This window comes from Hydractinia symbiolongicarpus, chromosome 12, assembly GCF_029227915.1.
Source record: "Hydractinia symbiolongicarpus strain clone_291-10 chromosome 12, HSymV2.1, whole genome shotgun sequence".
NCBI classification, from domain to species: Eukaryota; Metazoa; Cnidaria; class Hydrozoa; order Anthoathecata; family Hydractiniidae; genus Hydractinia; species Hydractinia symbiolongicarpus.
In genome coordinates, this window is record NC_079886.1 from 6,264,749 (window position 1) to 6,282,561 (window position 17,813).

Consider the following 17,813-nt stretch of genomic DNA (forward strand, 5'->3'; position numbering starts at 1 on the left):
GAAAATCTCAGTAACTATTTACGTATTAGGTTTTGTTTGGTGAGATCTTGTAAAAAAACTTTATTCTTATATTTTCGAATTTAAGGCCTATAATGCTTTAATTAAGCAGTTAACATAAAAACAAGGCCTACGAAGCAGGCAGATGATTTTTTTGGTTTCTCTTCGTGTAAGTGGTTGCTGAAAAAAAATTTGCACAAAATCCGAAGGACTTAAGGTTCGGTTTGCCTATCTTTATCGTAAGAAAAGCCCACGTTTTGATAAGTTCGTACATTTACACCAAGAAGCAAGCTCTCATGCGCAACCTTTTATTTTGGCTGATTGGCACGGCAACGCTTCCCACGAGGTCAGGTTTAGTTCAAAATCCGGTCCCGTAGCAAAAACGTACAAGCTTGAATTGCTTAAGTGATGTTATGCTATCATATAAGTACTGGACATAGAGGAAGCAAACAAGTTTTTAATTAGCTAAAGCGATAATCTATCTGGCTATGTTGTTGACTTTCTCAGTTATCTCCAACTGGCTATGATTTAGAAGTTAAAGCCAATAGCAGTCAGTGCCTTCTGTGCAAGCACATGTAGAACCCAGTTGATAACGAAGGAGTTGATGTGAACAGCATTCGAATTAAAGTCCTAGATCTTTAAGTTATTGTTCTTGTCGTTAAATGACAAACATTTCAAAAGTTGTTTTGTCGTTCCTGATTGTTTTCCAAAAATAATAGCGTTAAAGCGTCCAATCAAGGTTGTATTCTATTTTTTCTTTTAGAGAAAGAAATGGCGATGAGTTGGATTGATGCCATCTATGATAAGAACTTTAGATTTACCCCCAAAATGCACTGATATACCCTTCCTGGTTCATGAAATATTTTTACGTAACTTAGAATATTTTTAAAAAGCTGTCGAGGTATTATAGATATAGTACATTAATAGAACTATAAATATATATGTTCATAGTTGCATTTTTACATTGTATATATAGAGACAGACTGTCGTTTCTTTACACCTGGACTATTTGTGCTCATCCAAACAACAGATTTTAAAGCACTGAAATTAATTTTGTCAACCTTTCGTTTTCAAACGCAATTTCACCGATTTCGACCAACTTCTTCTTTAGCTGATTTCTTTGGACATGTCAATTTATTTATATTTTCTGAATTTCTAAAATGGTACGTAGAAATCGACTAGAAATTAACCCAGTTTAACTAGTTCTTACACACTGCTGCTGAAAATGCTAAATACTTTGACAATACGTTGAAATACTTGAAAGTGAAATTATTGTTGTGTAAGTTATTTAAGTCAAGTTTAAATTTCTAAAATGTCGGCCATCTGCATTTGAAAGTTTATTCCTCGCCAGTCTCGGACTTGAGATTTTATGAGTCATATGTTTTATTGACATTTTCTATAATCTTAAATGACTATAGCATTTTACAAACAAAAACAGTAGACAACTTAGAAAGTTAAATCTAAGAAAAATGTTGGGTAGTTTCTCCTGAGTTTGCCAATACCAGTTCACATTCCGAAACGGGAGTCCCCGACTTTAAAAGTGATGAAGCAGGCATTGTATTGCTATAAAACTGGACACAGATACTTTCTTAGCAAGTTGAAGGACAAATATTTGTATGATATCATCATCCTGTCCAAAATGACGTGCTGATATATAATAATTTATGGCCTCTGCTAAAAAAAAAAAAAAAAAAAAGATGTATAGTGAAAAACAGTGTGAAGGAAAATACCCGAATACACTCCACCGTTAAATTGACCAGTGTTATACTAAGGTTAGTAAAAAGTTAGTAAAACTTGATTCGCAAAAAACATTTAAGGCGGAGTGTATATGTCATTTAATTTGCATTGCTCGTCATAAAATTTGCAATGTGGAAACATAGAACAAGGATAACAAAGCAAATCTATTTTTTATAATATGACTAGCTACGTCAAAAAAACTTTTTAATTGCTTCCAGAATCGGGGATGCCCCAGTGGTCTCTTTATTAATTTAAAAGACGTTGGCAATCTTTCCAAAGGTCAAATCCAATTCGATCAGTTGAGGAAGAAAACTTCAAAGTAAGTTCTAAATATTTCGTTCCTTGCCAACGAAAGAATTCATATGTATCATCCTGAGGTAGATATTATAATTTTTATATTAGTGTTTTTACCTGACTGTCAAGTTCTTCTTATACTCACAATAGCTTACTGTGATACCTTTTTAGTAAATCGTGACATTTACACTTGCGTTTTTTTGTTAACAGTGAAATATTTTGTATCAATATTTACGTTCAAAAATATGTTCATTAAGCATAAATAGAAAATACATTTGCGCGAATACTGTTCATATTAGTGCTAGAGAATGGTTGTTAGCATTTTGAGAAATCAAGTTTTTTTTTCTTATTGTTTTTTTAGGGTTCTAAATATTAAAAGGTGTCACACGTATTATTTCAGGTTTTTTTAGTCATACTTTGAAGCAAAATTTAAGTGTTTAGTTTAAACAACAAAATTTGCCTTACTATTTCTGACTTGCGATGATTGGTCCAACTCAAGATAATGAAAAATAAGATGTATTGTCTCTCTTAATTAGAGTAAGTGTAACCATAAAGACGCAAATAATTAAGACACAAATATAAAAAATAGCGGTGTGTAAGCGCAAAACATATTTATTAAAGAAGAACGTAAAAATAACATTTATTTTATTGCAAGTTATGCAAAAGCGTGAAGATATAGCCAACGCAATACTATTTAGGTTATAAAAATTATTTGCAGTTTTGTCACAGAAAAGGAGGTAGAACATTTAAACTATCTAGCCAAAGTTTAAAAATATGTTTATGTTATGAATATGCAAGAAGATATTACTTAGAAAATTATGCTTGTAATTAGTTGCGACTTTATGTGTCCCCACATGCTACACATTCGTAACCAAATAAACTTTACTGTCGGGCAAGATTTGAAAACAATTTGACTGATAAAGCTTTAAAGGCTTAAATACACAGTAAGTTTAAACGGACCGTTTTGTTGTAAGAAAAACTTATAATTTTGTTGCAGCTAATATACCTGTCTACACGTTAAGATAGAACGTATAATGTTTTTTAACGAAATCTCTTTTCACAATAAATGCCAAAGAAAAACATGTAAATCTTTCATTGCGATTGTTGCTAACAGCAGTAGGGATTACCTTAGAGAAAAAAAGCGGACTATTAGAATAGTAGAAGAAAAAGGCGGTTATATTTAGAAACCGAAAAAAAGTATGCTCAAATCTTTAGTATAAACAATAACCAATTAATTATTCTGTTAATTTCAATAAAAAAAACTTAGCAAAAGTTAAACATGTCCAACTTTCGAAAAAACATATAAAACCGAAAAAAGTTTTACATCTTTCCTGTTTACACGGTAAGTTTTCTTTATCTTAAATTTAAACGGTCCGTTAAAACTTACGGTGTATTTTGGCCTTAAGCTTTCATTTTTGTCTTGGAATGCCAGCAGTCATGTTGCTATTCGTTGTTCAATTTCTGTGGATTTCTTATGCAAAGAAATATATCATTCCGAATCATATTTTATCATTAGGGACTTTGTGAAACAAAAGCGGGTACTATTTGCAATGACTTTGCCAATAAATTTTTAGGAAAACCTGTCATTTAAAAACGCGCCAAAAATTCATTACGTAGAAGTCGGAAGCGACGACGTGAAATAAAATCAAAAGAATTATGGCTACTGTCAGAAATTGCTGAAGGATGTAAAACTGACGAAGACACAGATAACTGCTAAAAACGCAACTTATTTATCCTTTAATTAAGTTGTCCAAGGGAGGACTGTAACTTTGTTTTAGAGGTTCACCTCCAAAAACTAAAAAATAACAACATTTTATCTGTCATAGATGGTCCTGCCTTTATTAAAAAACCTTTTCATAAATACTTTAGATGAAACAGTGGCAGTATGGAGTAGTTTCTTGATACAAAGCATATAACCTCTAATTGGGGTACTGTCTGTACTGCAGTGAGCCTATTTCATCAGTTAATAAGGTTTATTCCAAGTCAATACACTTTGTCAAAACCTCAACTCAATGAACATCGCAACAGTCATTTTGGTACAACTTGATTTTATCTTTAGTGTCTGTAGCATAACACATGGTAATCACACTTTTTTATTCAATTTGATTAATTGATCAATTTTGCAACAGAAGGTTGGCAAAAGGCTAGCCAATCTTTGTATGTTGACACACTACATGACGATGAATGGAAAAGATAAGGCAGTACAAAAAATATAGACCTCAAGAACGACTGAAAATGTGTCCACAGTATGTCCCCTAATTGGCACACGTGGAACAATGAAACACACCCTTCTTCGTTAACCTCAAGACGATGCTTAGCTGACGTCTCAAAATATTGTACAACATAAAGCGAGTTAAGACCTTGAAAGTGTTTAAAATATTGACTCATGAATTTATCTCTCTCTTAACAGCGTCCTTAGATGTAGGGGCGGAGGACATCCTGTCCTGACCACATGTAATAGCATTACACGAACGCTCACAGGAAGTCTCAACTATAAAATACATAATAAACATACTGTGCCGGTTTACCGGTAAGTATTTGCAATTCCAAATGTGCACCGATTTGATACTTTAACTCTTTTTTACTACATCTTCTATTAAAATCTCATTCACTGAAATTTCTTTAGCTATCAATTAAAACCTTTTTATAACCAACACATACTTTAAGTACGACGTTTAATTTCGCTTAAGTTTTTTTCTTTGATTTTATCGAATACTTTTCTTTAACAGACTTAACTGTTTCTTACCCGTTACTTGTTGACTATTTGCGAGCGAAAATGGTAGCTGTAAGTAATGGTTAAAATAACATTTGCAAATATGGTTTTTATAATCCTTAATCTACAAATAATTGACGACAGAGAACGATAATTTTTTTCTTTGTTAATCATAGCTTTAAAAATGATAAGGTCATTTTTTTTAATGTTACATGATTAACAAGTTAAAGGACAACAACTTGCGCGAAGTCATTCCAAAACTAATTATAATTTGCGAACCCCGACTTTTTTATAGTCCATACTTTGCTATCGTGTTGATTTACTGACCTTTTAAGCTCATAGTTACCATTTACTTTGTTTATTTTAAAGAATATTAAGCCTTATCTTGATTATAAAATGCTGCTTAAGCTATCGAAAAAAATAAACATGATTTTTTTACTAAAAAATAAGTTGATAGAATGCAAAACTTAGACTTTTTTATTGAGTCCAAGATTGTATGTTTACCCAGAAATAATAATCAAGTATCTCTTTAATAACAACCTTCGTTTGTCTGCCTGTCCTCGAAAGACCCGTCCTCTAACGAAAACACGAAATGCAATGTATAGCAATACATAGGGCGACCCCATTGATTTTTCCAGGGGTAATGACTAGTCTCTAATAAAATAGCCGTCGTCTGTCTGTTCGTGCGTCTATTTGTCTTTTTGTTACGGAAACACGAAATGTGATATATAAAGGACGGGCGACCCCGTGGATTTGTTTACGGGTTAACGACTAGTCCCCGTAATAATACCCGTATACGTCTGTATGTCACGCAAAATGGTGCTGTAAGTAGCCAGACGCACTTAATGCGATATAAAAAAGGGATGGACGAACCCGTGGTTGCTTCCAGAAGAAGCTGTAGAAATTTTCTTACATCATCATTAAAGATCTAGTAGCCATATGAACTATGATAGAAATGTCTTTATTTTTATAGATAGGACAAATTTTTAATAGCGTTGACCCACTCTTGATTTTTTTTGATTTTTTCCGACGTGACTAAAAGGCATTGAGTCATTATCTCAGGGTCACTAAGGCCATGTTCAAATTAGGATGAATTGTTACTTAAGTAATCGAAACTAAAAACAAGTTAAGTCTAGGTCAAGTATAAAGGTTGCGCACAATTAGAACAACAGGAAAAACGTGTCGTTCTAAGTTTATATAGAAAAAATATTTAATGAAAACATATAATTATCAATATAACTATTTGCACATAAAAGTTTTTATTGTCGAAATTTTGATGTTTATATCATTGTAATTCATACAAAGTTTATTTTTTAAACAAAAAATATTAAGCATTAAATTTTTTTTAAGTCTTTTCTAAAAGTTATTTTCAATAAAATTTAATTTGTTTACTAAGTTTAAAATTTGATATTTCTTCTTTTTGTGCACTCTTACGTTTTAAGGCTAAAATGCAATTTAAACAGATAGTTAAGTGTAAGATAAAAAAAACTTACCGTGTTTTATAAGTTTTTGTAAAAAATGAATATGTTTAATTTTTGATAAGTTTTTTCTATTGAAATTAACAGAATGATTAATGAGCTATTGTTAAAACTAAAGATATAAGTATATTTTTTCGGCTTGTAATCACAATCACTCTGCTAGTCCGCTTTTTTTCTCTACACTATAATCGCTGCTGCTGTTACAGCAATAAATGCAATTGAAGATATACATGTTTTTTCTTTGGTTTCATTGTGAAAAGAGAGTTTTTAAAATAACTTATACATAACTTTAAAATAACTTATACTTTTTATCTTAACGTGTAGACAGGTATATTACCTGCAACCAAACTTATAAGTTTTTTCTTACAACTAAACGGTTCGTTTAAACTTGTCGTGTATTTTAAAGGTGCAAGCATTCATGAATATGGAAACAAATCTAAGTCTTTATATGCCGAGCTCTTCAACGGATCTGTTTTCTTCTTAAACGTATTGATAAGATTTTATCACATTGTAAAGTTCAAAAAGTATAACGGAGAAGCTTGAAAAGTCACTTTTTAATTAAAATTAAAACTGAAAACCAAAACCGAAACAGCGTTTCAGTACTTTAGTGTAGCAAATTTCAATTATATGATTTTCATTTGATAAGCCTTTACGTTCTTCATTCCTTTCCAGTTTAATATTTTATGTCAAAATTAGCACTATCTTGTATAGGAATTTATCTGGCTTTCAAGAAATCTATACTTCTATATAATTTTTCTTCTTCAATTTAGGAAATAAAGCCAGTATTCTCAACATGGCAACGAAACTTAAATTTGCGTTTCAATCCGCAATTCTGATTGGTTCAAGATTAATTCTCTGTGTTAAGAAAAAGGTATTTGGGTTTATATTTTTTAAGTTGAGATCTAGATATAATTCCTGTTCTTTAGCTAATCCAATTTAAAATTTGTGCAGTTTGATCAAGGTACCGACAATGACAATAATGATAATTTTGTTGCTCTTATCACAATACTTCAACCTCTCATTTACTATACTATTTCAATAAATTCTCCTTGTAGAAGGAAAAGTGCTCCTCTCGTTAATAACATAAATTTCTTTGTAGATAAGTGTGAAAAACGTAGCGAATCCTCTCAGACAAATAAGGACTATTGTCTCCTCACACACTCAATTTTTTTTAATCTAACATATCAGATTGGCAGAAAGTAGTAACAACTATCCAATTATCGAAATTAGAAGATGCAAGGACAATATTTCCCAAATTATGCTCAGCATAGTGGTTTTTAGAAATTTACTAATCTAAACTTCTGTGCAAAACAAACGAATGAAACAAAGAATAGTTATGAATGGACAACGAGCCAATGTGTTTGTTTAAACCTCTGCCTTAAACTTTACCTTGTTTTCGGAAATACTTTTTCTGACTTAGATACTGAATGACAAGATTTATACCTGTTTTATGCCTCTTTTTTTCAAGTATCAAGCTTACGAAAAATATTTGGATCAAAAATTGTTTAAAAAAACTCTTTACGTCAAGGTTCAGTGAGTTGGTAGAATACAGTTAACACAACACACAATGCTAATTTGATATAAATATGGAATTATTTTATCAGCATCGTTGAAACGAAGAAATTTGTGACCAACAGTGAACAAATTAAAAACTAACAACAGGGCTTATAATAAAAGCGACTGTTTGAGTGTCTTGCTTTAAACTAACAAGTCTATTTTCGCATTTTTCATTCTGAGTTTTATTTTTACTAGTTATTTAGTTATATGTTTGTTCAATTAATAGTGGATATGAAATGATGAAAATCTATGAAAGTTGTTTTCGTTCATTATATGCTCAAAGTCTGACTTTAAACGAACACAAATTAAGACAATTTTTAAAATCAATATACAATAAAATTTTGTTTTTGGTAAGAACCTCTCGTGACTAATGGGGAAGAAATATGAAGCGATAAATGTTTCCTTGTCAAAATAAATTAATAACAATAAACTATAAATATAACTAAATTAAAAAAAATTGTACTATGCAGATAATAGACTTCAAATAGCTCTTTATAAAGAAGAAAGAAGGGCACGGATAAAATAAGTTTGTTCGTTATAAAGTCACTCAGTAACTCAGGTGAAAAAATATAGATAAAAAAGATATTTAGTAAAATGATTAACCTTACCCGTGTGTTTGTTTATTCCACTCCCCAGTCAATACATGACAGTACACCACCAATAAAAAGCCATTAAGTAAAGTTTCTTTATCTCACTATCCTTTTCCGACAAAATATTTATCGATCTTATCATGTGAATAAATATCAGTGTGTTGAAACGTGCCCGTTACTTAACTGGTGTGGGGTATTTTTAGTCCTCTTATTCCATCGGTATCAAAAGGTCAAACCGCGCTACAGAGGGGAACGTGATCTTCTGCGACGAAAGAATTGCTGCAGTATCGAGCATAGAGTGAAAATACAAAAACACATGGAGATGGTAAGATATATTTTTCTCAATTGTGTTTATCTTTTCTTATTTACGTTCTCACCTTTTTTATGTTATGTTGTAACATTTAAAAACGTATACATGTATAAATCTGCAGTACAATCTGATAGTTCGTTAGCTAGGAAAAATCACTGAGCTTAGATCTTGCTAAGAATAATAAATCCTTATAAAAACCTTATAAAATTGTATTCACATTGAAAGGAGAGCTAGCCCGGTTAACGAAGATATTACTTGGTTTAACTAGAATCCCACTTAGGTAATTTTTTTTGTATAAACACGTCAACCCGCCTCGATGGGATGAATTTTTCACCAAAGCAAAAGCAAAAGCGTTAAGTCGTCACGTGATGTAAACAACATTCTCCAACACAGCGAAACGGAATAAAAGAAAGTGAATTTCAAGCCAGCCTGTTATCCCAGGTCAGCTCACTTTATATTAACAGCTCCTCAAAAGAAAACATAAAATTTATCAGATAATGTAGCTTGAACTTAACATAAATAGACTTTACAAAATTTAACAGTTAGTAAATTAATTTCAAAGTATGATATAGTCTGGTTTGAAAATAAGAAAAGAGATTATCCTAGATTAAAGTAAACAGCAAATCTATATTAGGGTGAAGTGCCAGCGTTCTCAATTTATCAATCAACCTGATACTAAAGTTTATGGCTAAATTGCTTGGTCATATTTACTACAAAAGGAGATATGCGTTTTAGTTAAATTAGGAAAGTGCTGAAGTATCTTTAGTCAGAAAACAACAGTAAAGTAGTTACCTTGTAGCTCCACCCTTAACGCCGACGTGTTTATAGCAATACTAATTGGAACTTATGGTAACTGTTGCAAGTGTATACTGTTAAATGAGTGCCACACTAGATTTTTTACATGTCTAAGCATTATTTAGACAGCCATTGGCGTTAAGTGTTAAATTTTGCTGAGCTGTGAAGTTTATGTAATTTTAAACAATAGCTTTATCTATTTCTCCCATTTAGTAAATAGATTTTTTCCGCATTTTTAGCGGAATGAAAAACTTCCTTTTCGTTGCTTTTTTGTTGTTCGGAACAGTTTTTCGTTGTTTTTCATTGACGAGAAATTTTATTATACATTAATGCTGATGTAGTTTACAGAAAATTTATTACACTTTTTCTAACAAGCAACAAACCAATACACAAAAAAACAGTTTTAGGATCGTAAATTTTTAACCAACTTTTAGTGCTCATCTTTTTACTTTGGCAACTACAGAAGATGAAAAAGGAGAGCATTTTTATGAAAAGAGAGTGCAATTATCCAAATCGTTTTTTGTCAAATTTTCCATTTTCATATCGGGTTATAATTCATAGAATATTTTTTAAAGAAAAAAAGGTACATTTTTGACAAAAAAAAGGAAAAACGATGAAAATATAGAATATAGAACCTCAAACACATTGTCTTAAGTGTTTTTTTCATATATTCTAATTTGTTTAAAAGTTAAGTGTCAATATATTGAAAATAATTTTGCTTGATAAACCACCAAAAGTTCTGGCATAAAAGGTTTCTTTCAAAAAAAATGTTATGGAGTTATCACCCTGAAAAAGGTGAAAAATGCAACAGAGAAGCATGAACAGCGATAAATATTTGAAACTAGACTTTGAAAAGCAAAACCGAAACAACGTTTTAGTACTCAAGTCGAGTAGATTAATAGTGTGATTTTTATGCGATAAGCTTTAAATGCATGTACGTTTTATGCTCGAAAGTCGAAAATTAAAAAGTCGTTCGATGATATATTTGCGTCTTTCAGTTTTTATTTATGACAAAAATATCCGACAGGAAATTTATCTTGCTAAAGAAAGTAGATAAATTGAGAAGTAGATTTTTATTTATCCTTCAGCAATATTCTAGTGCTAAATGAACCAAATAATCAACTTTGAATGCTGGACTAAACTTTAGTTGCATGTTGTAAAAAAACTCGTATAATCAATTACAAAGCTAGTAAACAAAACTAGCGAAAAGTTTTCTTAATTCATTTACATAAATCTATGTTTAGGAAAACATTCTTGCATGTTGACATATAATACCGGTATTTATTTTGTTTGTTATTATAAGCAAGCGCACAGATTCATAGGCTAAAGCTGTTAACCTTCTTACATTATGACCTTTTTTGGAACACAATTACGTGACCCCGGATAAAAGTTACATTGATGATTCGTCTGCCTACTACTCTTACCCCCCACCCCCCACTTCCCTGCCCATTGCGTTTTAATATTTGACTTGTGAGGCAATAAAATCAACTTAAGGAAAGTTATTATTTCATACAGGAAATTGTTATGCTTACAGTAGCAAAAATTTAATTTTGTTAACAATTGTACAAATTCGGACAAATTTTCTAGAGGTAGCGGAAATTTTGCACAATAGTATATTTTATTGAGAATATTACTAGTATGGGGTTAATTCTTTTAAGGCGAGGGTAACAAAATCCGAAAATTTTATTGTGTCGTCACATCTGTGCAGCATTGATCTTTTAGCAAAAAACCTTCAGCAAAAGCTTCTACAGTGACACAAGTGATATTAATAAATATAACTTTGTTACTATCGCCTGAAAATATTGTCCCGTGTCCCTGTGGCTTAACTGGATACAGAAATTAGTATTTGAGAAGTTGCGTTGATTTATCTTCCTTTTCTGGAATTATTTCTTGAAGATTTTTTAAATTGTCAACAATAATGATTTTTAGGACATGATTATAATTTTTGTTTATTTATCCTAAAACCCTTTGGACCGTCAACAGATTCTTTGTTAGTGAAATTCTTCAAATACACTTCAGACGATAAACTTTTGGAAAAACGATTCGTTGAACAACGTTATTTTTAATTTAAAATAACCTTTTCTTGTAATATTTAAAAGAAGAAGAATACATGGCTAGTATTTTCTACTACTTACATGCTTATAAGAAAGACAAGAAAAATATCTGTCCATTATTTAATATTTTCAACAAGTTCCAAGAAGCTGACTTTCTTCTTTAAATTCTATGTTTGAAGCTGCACGTGCATGTTGATATAAAAAATAAAGAGCTACCCTTACTTTTGACAAGCTGTGGTTTGCCCTTTGACATTGTGTATTAAATATTAAATATATACCTCAATCATTAATTAATGTTTTTTTATTTAGCACGTATGAAAATTATTAATGGAAGATTTGAAATGTAATGACCTTATATCTACTATGCCTAATAAAAAAGTTTTAAATGATAATAATTGAATTACATGCGTCACAACAAAACATTCTAGATTATTATTATTATTAATGTGCCCTTATTATTTATTTTTGCCTTTTTGCGAAAGAAAGGAAGAGGTAAAGTACCTAATCAAATCAGTACAATTTTTTTATCATGAAAAACTGGAAAATTAAGCTCAAATTTTCCACATTGAATCCAAATACCGTAGTTTCAAAAAGTTGACTAAATTGTTAAATGAAGTATCAACGTAAATAGACGAATTAAATTGTTGAAAAAATATATTTGTGTTTTAAAAGTAAAAAGTGTTAGGTTGTTGAATCTTAAGACAATTTAGTGCATTTACCACCGCTGAAAGGTCAATTTACTATTTGATGTTGACAGCATTACTCCTCATTCCGTACAACCCCGTACCATGATCGATAAAGGGTAAAAAGAATAAAAATTACAAATTTGGTAGATTTTTAGACAAATAAAACTAGACAGCCTTTACCCTTGATGGAACTTAAACACATATTGATGATGACAAAGAACATAGAAACTGAAAGCATTGCTTTGAATAAGTACAAGTTATAAGATTATGTTGTTTTCACAGGAAATGATTTTTTATCGGTTTAAATTGTTCAACTGGGTCGATTATCTAAAGCTTAGTTGATATATTAAAGTAGTAACTATTGACAAAATGACAAAATGTCAGAAGAGGAAAAAAACAGTAACGTCACCCTTTGAGCACTAATATAAAACAATTATAGAGAATTAAAATACACTTCAAAAGAATTTTCCCGTATTTGATTTATTTCTGTACCTGTGGGGTCATATTCTGCATTAGGTCATGCGTTATACATTACATTATATATATTGCGATAAATCCCCTTGATCAATCACTTTACATACGTTATATATTACATTATATATACTGCGATGTATCTCCTTGATCAATCACTTTAACACAAGCAATAAAACAACGAAGGTATGACTTTAAAGTTTTAATGACCCAACTAAGAACAGTAGCAGAGAATATGCTACTAAAATTGACGACTCTACTTCTTCAGGTGGGATTCATGTTTGCACGATATTCCTTCGCGTTAAAGTTTGAGTATTCTCGCCTAATATGACACATAAGCTAGCACCTAGGAATGCATTATGCTGATATAAACCTTCAACGTTTGGTGATTTGCTCAATTTTTTATGAATATTTTCAATAAAAATTTCAAATTCTGATTTTTGTTTAGTAAGTCATGTTTGGAAAGCCATTTAGCCTGGACAAAGAAGGTGTTTTAACCTGACCTAATTAGAAAAGGGTAATTCTGGATAGTTTAGCACAAGCCCTTTCTTGAATTTCTTGAATTGTGTACAGTACATAAGATGTTTATCTATGAAAAGAAGTTTTTGATAGTGGCAGCATATTCTTTATTACGCTACATTCCCGAATAAAAATATAACATTTTTTATAGCAGTTATATTATTCAAGATTTCTTTCAAAATCTGTTTTTGTATTTATTTGAAATTTCATTTCCAATGGTCTATAGAATATTCTATTGCCTTCCAGCCACTATTATTTTTCTTACATGTTAAATTTGATAGACCTATGGATAAAAGTTATACGCTTAAGAATAAATTTCAAAGTAACATTGCATGTTTCTTGAGAAATTCCGTAATCAGACTGTTTTGGAATTTGAATTTACCTAATTTTTAAAATATACCTTTCCCGAATTTGTTTACTTTAATGTATCGCTGCTATTTCCAAACTCTGTCATGAATGTGAATTTTAAAATCCCCACCTAAAACTTGATAAAATGTGAAATCTTTAGATTCATACAGCAAACGAACAACATGGTTTTTCTAATTTTGTACTTATTGACCTCTGTTTGAAACAGAAGGTTATTAAAAAATTAAGAAGACTTTGTCCGCCACAGTAATACCAACTAAAACCCTATTGTCACATGTCGGATGAAGTTGGAAATTTATACGCGCATCAAAATAATAATGCTGAATTTAATCTAAAAGTCAAAACATTAAAATTCAAATTTTTTAAAAAAACATGCACTTAGGGAAACGTCTATTTGGATTTACTTCTTAACAGTGTATTATACGCAGAACGAATCTCTATGTTCTCTAAGTTATCAACACTGGCTAAAGGTTGGTTGCTTTATATTTAGAACGTACGTATTAGTTTCGTAACATATATCCATGATTTCACTAAAAAAATACATCTTTTGCGATAACAAGCTTAGCAGGCGACGCAAAATTATGTTGAGCATCTATTTATATAATTATATAAATAAATGCTCAACATCATTTCACTTTGCCCGATGATGGAAGAAGGGTGTCCCAAAACGTCGCCCACTAAACTATCGTGTTCCAGAAATAATAAACCTTCAACAATAATACAAGTACTTAACAGAAAAATCTTTAATAAAAATTGAACTGTTATTGCATTGATCAGAGCAACCATGAAGATAGAAACAAAGAAGATTGAACACTTTTGTTTCTATTAAAATCACTCCTGATGCGATCATTTGTAAACCTATTCATGATGACTTTTTTAAATTCTAGCGCTTGTCAGTTTCAGTTTTCGTGAAAACAATTGATATGCTAATAAGTGATAACGTGACGAAATTAATTATCGGGGTCAAACAGCAGTTCATTTTAAAGGTGCTACGAAACGATTCAATAAGATCAATTCCCGCTATTTCTGAAGAATGGTGTGTAATAAACGGCAAGGTACTCAAAAGGTCATAGTTAGAATATTGCTTATATTAAGTATTATTTTAACTCTCTCTTCCTTTTTGCTTAACAACGGGGCTTAGTGATAAGGCAATTTGTGCCTTCTTTTTGCTCCGGCCATTTTTGTATATATTACAAGATATTTTAACCTGTAACATTTATATAACGGCAAAATATACCTATAACTTATTCAAGAAATTATACACACTTTGGAACCACATAGTGGTCTAGACAACCTGGTTATGAATAATTAACTTTTTTAATGAATATGCTACTTTTTTATTTTTATTTTTAACAAAATAAAAAAAAATCTTTCAGTATCCTTGTTGGCGGTAAAATGAGCTACTGTCTGTAAACGTATAAAAAATCAGTAAATCAAAATTTTTTTTTGACCAGGGGACTTTATATACAAGGAACTCATATTTTTCTATGCAAAATTGTAAGAAATATAGCCATTTATTTTATTAATAAAGTTAAAAGCAAGGTTACTATTGAATAAGTCATGGATATCCAATATATTTAGTGAACATTTCTGTCATTTTCAGTTATATTTGATATTTCAGGTGATAAAGTTGTTTTTTTAGTCACTAAAGTCAAAAGCCAATAGCTGTTTTGTGGCCCCTTTAAAATGGCTGATATGCCTGATATGCCTTTTGTGTATCAGCAAGAAAAGCGTAATATAGACCTAACGAAAATTTTAATAATTTTTGAATCTGTTAATGAAATTACGCTATTAAAAAAGAAAAATAATTAACTCTTCTACTTTTTCTCATTTTCATTTTCTCTTGACTTACAGTTGTTGGTAAACTGGTTAAAAAGCTTATTTCATAAATAACGAATATAGTTAAAAGTTGTTGTTTTCCCCTGTGAAAGAAAAACAACACAACATCTCTAGAATAGTCGTGCTTTGTTAAAAACTTGCGTTCATATAAACAAACGAGGCGCAAAAGGATTACGAAATGGTTTTTTGTAAAAATCTAGTGAAGTGTACATGGCGCATGGATATCAAAGGGATGACAAAAATAAAAGCAATTAGAATAGAATTTTTATGTCCACTGAGATGAGTTCAATCTCCTTCCCTATTTCTACCTCTATGGAGTAACATTTTATTGCTTTTATATTTCAATTATTTGGTAAAAGGTTTCAGGTCTGGTAGCTTCAAGTTTAATCGTTCTTATGATTAAAAAGGGGATTAAAAAAGCCTTGAAAGGCTGAAGAATTGACAGTGTTGTTACTCGGAGGTCCTAGCTCAATTTAATAATTGTGCATATCACTGTAACAATTTTTTCTTTTCTTAACGATATAAAATTCTTGATAACAAACAACGCAGAGCCCAAAATATATCGCACACGTCGTCAATAGAAACAAAAAAAACCAGATCATGTTAATATTCTCACATTCATAAGACACGGATAAGTTTTTACATTTGAAATTTTATTTCATTGCTAAAACAAAAGAAAGAAAAAAAGTTGCTTCGTTCTTTCTTTTCTTTGTAAACAAGTCTTCAAAATTGCCGAAAAAAAAGCATTTTTTTTAGGCAAAAGCTGTTGGAAAAATTATTTTTTCGTACTCTTCAATAAATATAGGTTGTAGCTAATTCAGTTATGTTTTTCCACAACAAGTGCAGGCTACCCACGTAGTGAAATAAACGATTTTAGTTAATATAGTTATACTTTATACCTTTCAGGTTTATACCAAGAAGGTTTAAATTAACCTCTCTGTTTATACAAATAGAACATTTGATTTGACTATCTAAAGAGCAAAGTCTAACTGTAATGCGATGCACAGTCTTCAATTTTATAACGATGCATTCTATATGAACAAACGGTTTTTTTTAACTCGTTTATTAAACATAACAGTTTTTTTCATTTCAAGCCACGTATCAATGTATTATCCTGAAAAATTCATAAGGGAGAGTGGGTTCAATTATTTCAATTTTGCAAGCAAAATTAGCAAAAACTTAACCTCAGGTAACACTTTTAGTTCAGACCAAAGCCAGACAAAAAAACACTTTGCACACATTGATTTACATTGTTTCTTTTTTTTTTAAGAATTCATTTTATAAGAATCACGAGTCTCAAAATTTGGGAATATCTTAAAAATCACCCTGAGACTCAATTAACACTTTTAACTCGCTTGCTTGAATGTTTATACATTCAAACGTTAGGACTTAAATTGAACACGCAACTTTCAAATGTTTTGTTTGAACAAGGATATGCTAAATACATCAACACATTGTTGAAACAGAGCAAATAAGATAACATAAGTGCTTCTTTTACACTCACCTAAGAACTTTTAGGCTCATGTTTTACAAATCATTAAGAGTCAAAGGCTTGGGTCAATTTATGTAATTCTATATTGATGCTGATATTTTTTTATTATGGATTTTTTACCTTACTTAATTCACAACCCGTAACATTTTTCACTTAAATGGAAACCCATCATAATTATGTTCCCACTGCTTTATATCATTGCTTCACCTCGAAATCCGCTTCCAGCCAGATTGATCCTCCGCACATCATTAATTTCACCACGGAACATTATTTTTATAATTTTGAGAACTTAAAATTCTTAGTACTTTTATAATTTTGTTACAATAACTGTATCTTCTTTCTCTTCTTTTTTTAAAGGGTTTAATTACACTTAAAAGGCATATAAATGAACGTTGATGATCAATCTTAACCTAACGCCGACCCTAATCTAATAATAGTGCTTTTGACGGTTACAGTTAAACAATCATAGCAAGCACCTACGTTCGTTTCATCGAAAATTCTAGTCATGCACAGCAAGGAAAGAATCGATCTAGACCTGTCCTTATAAAAATTGCCCTTACATATTTTGAACCATTCTCCTATATTGTAAAGACTGAATTTCTGTTCAAAAAATAATTACTACAGAAATTAAGTTGGTATAAAATTATTCAAACAAAACGTTGATTGCAGTGAAGTAACTTACAGTGAAGTAATTTACAGTGAAGTAACTTACAGTAAAGTAACTTACAGTAAAGTAACTTACAGTGAAGTAATTTACAGTGAAGTAATTTACAGTGAAGTAACTTACAGTGAAGTAATTTACAGTGAAGTAATTTACAGTAAAGTTACAACAACCACCCGCACTCTTTCACAATTTTATATTTTAATCCATTTACGTATTACTTCATTGTTGCAATGTAATATCCTGAGGCGGGT